Raw genomic sequence first — 3,672 nt, 5'->3', positions numbered from 1 at the left:
AGAAAGGGGTAAAGAGTTAGCTTACAATCGCCACTTCACACAATACATAATTAAACCAACCATCATACAAGATATAAACAAAGGTCTGACTACGGGACCAAAATAAAGAAAGACAACCCCAAATGCTAGATCCCCGATCGTCCCAACTGGGCTCCAGTACTGATCAACCGAAAAAGACATAAAACAATGATCAATATCTTCATCGAGCTCCCACTTGAGCTCGGTTGCGTCACCTGCACTGGTATCATCGGCACCTGCAACTGTTTGGAAGTATCTGTGAGCCACGAGAACTCAGCAATCTCAAGACTATTTAAGCTTATGGGTAGGAAAGGGTAGTGAGGTGGAGCTGCAGCAAGCACTAAGCATATATGGTGGCTAACATACGCAAATAAGAGTGAGAAGAGAAGCAACGCGGCGGCCGTGAATCTAGAAGTGATCAAGAGGTGATCCTGAAGCTACTTACGTTCAAGCATAACACAAGAACCGTGTTCACTTACCGGACTCCGCCGGAAAGAGATCGTCACGGCTACACATGCGGTTCATGCATTTTAATTAAGTTAAGTGTCAAGTTCTCTACAACCGGATATTAACAAATTTTCATCTGCCCATAACCGCGGGCACGACTTTCGAAAGTTCAAACCCTGCAGGGGTATCCCAACTTAGCCCATCACAAGCTCTCACGGTCAACGAAGGATATTCCTTCTCCCGGGAAGACCCGATCAGTCTCGGAATCCCGGTTACAAGACATTTCAACAATGGTAAAACAAGACCAGCAAAGCCGCCCGATGTGCCGACATCCCGATAGGAGCTACACATATCTCGTTCTCAGGGCAACACCGGATGAGCAATCCATACAATTAAAACCAGCCCTCAAGTTTCCCCGAGGTGGCGCTGCAAGGGGCTCTAGTTCGGACCAACACTTAGACAAGTACTGGCCCGGGGGGGTTAAAATAAAGATGACCCTTGAGTCTGCAGAACCCAAGGGAAGGTGATAGGTTGTTAGGCAAATGTAAAACCAAGGTTGGGCCTTGCTGGAGGAGTTTTATTCAAAGCGAACTGTCAAGGGGTTTCCATAACACCCAACCACGTAAGGAACGCAAAATCAAGGAACATAACACCGGTATGACGGAAACTAGGGCGGCAAGGGAAGGTGATAGGTTGTTAGGCAAATGTAAAACCAAGGTTGGGCCTTGCTGGAGGAGTTTTATTCAAAGCGAACTGTCAAGGGGTTCCCATAACACCCAACCGCGCAAGGAACGCAAAATCAAGGAACATAACAGCAGTATGACGGAAACTAGGGCGGCAAGGGTGGAACAAAACACCAGGCATAAGGCCGAGCCTTCCACCCTTTACCAAGTATATAGATGCATTAATTAAATAAGAGATATAGTGATAGCCCAATAATATCCATGTTCCAACATGGAACAAACTCCATCTTCACCTGCAACTGGCAACGCTATAAGACGGGCTGAGCAAAGCGGTAACATAGCCAAACAACGGTTTGCTAGGAAAGGTGGGTTAGAGGCTTGACATGGCAATATGGGAGGCATAATATGGCAAGTGGTAGGTGGCGCGACATAGCGATAGAACGAACAACTAGCAAAGCAAAGATAGAAGTGATTTTTAGGGTATGGTCATCTTGCGTGAGATCCCGCAAGAAAGAAGAACGAGTCCATGAAGAAGACAAACGGACATAGTCGAACGAATCCTCACAACTCCAGAACGAAACCGAAGCTAACGCGAGAAGTAACCCGGAAAGAAGCAAACAACATAGTAAACAACCATCACATAACCATGGCATGATGCACAACCAAGTATGATGCATGTCCGGTTTAATGAGGCATGGCATGGCAAAATGCACAAGCAAAACTACAAGTTAAGTGGAGCTCAATATGCAACGGGTTGCATATTGACGAAACACCACATGTCTTATTTAGTTCTCTCTCGTTTATGTACCCAACAATATTAAATGTTGTTAAACATGGCAAGAGGTGAAGCATATGAAAACTACCTATCTAGGCAAGTTTAAATGAGGCCGGAACAACAAGCAACAAGTCCGGAAACTCCTGATGTGCATATTTTAGGTTTGGTACTGTTCTGCCCTAAACCATCTTTTAGATTGTTTAACATGCAAAGTACAGCCACCATGTTAAACTATGCATTTTTCTACCTCATTTACATATAAAGTTTATTAAATTTGGAGCTACGGTTATTAAATTATGAAATAAAGCATTTTAGCATGGCATATGGAAAAAATTACACAAACATCATTTTAAACATTTTTAACATGGATGAAAGTTGGATATTATTAAACTAGATGAAATTCTAAGCATTTTACATATAAAGTTTAATTAATTCCAATGCATGGTTATTTAATTATGAGCAATGCAAGAAAATGGCATTCTTCTGTAATTATGCAATGCACTAGATATTAGGAAAAACGTCAGCAGGGAAAAAAATAAGCCGCGGGCCGAAACTGCCAGGCTAGCCCAGCAGGAGGGGAAAAAAGGAGGGGCGCATGGCAGCTCACCCATGGGCCAAGCCCAACTGGGCGGCGAAGCGGATTGGGCCGGCCTTGAAGGCGCGCTGGGCTGGTCCACGCGCACAGGCAGCAGAGGCGAGGCGCTGGGCCTGGGCGTGGTCAACGCAAGCAGGCGACGCACGGTCGTGGCTCGAGGCGGGGTGTTGACCTCCTGCTCGAACCAGAAGCAGAGGAGGAGGCGGCCGGACTTGGCGCAGCGACGGGGACGCAGGGGCTTGAGGCGCGGCTGGCTCCCAGGATGCAGGGCACGGCGGCGGGACTGGTCCAAGCGTAGCCGAGGAGGTCCAGGGCGCAGGGATCCGGCGCGACTGCTCTTCTGGTCTCGATCCGGGCGGTGGAAGCAGCGGCGTCCCGATGAACTTGGCGGCGGCCATGGCATGGGTCCGGCGACGAGGTAGGAGGGAACGGGTCGAGGGACGAGCGATGCAGGAGCAGAGGAGGTGACCGAAATTGCAGCGGATCCGTCAGGTGGACTTGGTGCGACGGCGGCGAGGAACAACTCCTCGAGGAGGAAGAAACAGGGCGCGACGGAGCTGGTCCTGCTGGTCCGGCGAGAGGGTCCTCGGGTGCGGCCAGGAGGGAGGCTGCAGGGGAGCCTGGTCGCCGGCGACGCAGCTGGTCACGAGGACTGGCGCGGGGTTCGGACGCGCGAGGCTGTGGTCGAGGAGCTCGGGAGGCTCGGCGGCTTCGCGTCCATGGCGGCTTCCCGTAGAGAGAGGCGAGAGGGAGTTAATGATGAGGAGTGAGGACGGGAGAGAAGAGAAAGGAGGGAGCACGGGGAGCAGGGAGAGGCGACGGCCTGGCGGTGGTGCTCGTCTCCGGCGAGCTGGCGGGTGATGCACGGGACGACGCCGGAGCAGAGCAGAGGAAGCGTACTCCAGAAGAAACTCCTCTTCCCTGGATCAAGAGGAGACATGAGCTTCGGGAGAGCGAGGAGGATCTCCTCTCCTTGGATCGTGCGCACGAGGCAGAGCGCTCCGGCGCGGCAGGGCGAAGGGATCGAGGGAGAACTGGTTGGTGCTAGGTGGGATGGATCGGGCAGGATCCCGATGAAGAAGGAGACCAGGAGGATGCGCTGGTTGGCTGGTTTTGGATCCCGATGGGAAGAGTGGCGGCGGCGTGGGGATGGA

General features: G+C 51.1%; 1 long non-coding RNA gene across 1 annotated transcript; it reads right to left on the bottom strand.

Moving 5' to 3' along the window:
• Positions 1 to 3,672, bottom strand: LOC147991721 (uncharacterized). Its single transcript, XR_015604094.1, has 2 exons — positions 2,531 to 3,672; positions 1 to 260 (listed from the first exon to the last, which is right to left on the bottom strand). It is a non-coding gene; the product is annotated as an uncharacterized LOC147991721 (long non-coding RNA).

This window comes from Triticum urartu, chromosome 1A (genome assembly GCF_056163025.1).
Source record: "Triticum urartu cultivar PI428250 chromosome 1A, HENAU_Tu73, whole genome shotgun sequence".
Taxonomy (NCBI): domain Eukaryota; kingdom Viridiplantae; phylum Streptophyta; class Magnoliopsida; order Poales; family Poaceae; genus Triticum; species Triticum urartu.
The sequence above is the reverse complement of the archived record's forward strand: the minus strand, read 5'-3'. Positions and strand labels throughout refer to the sequence as shown.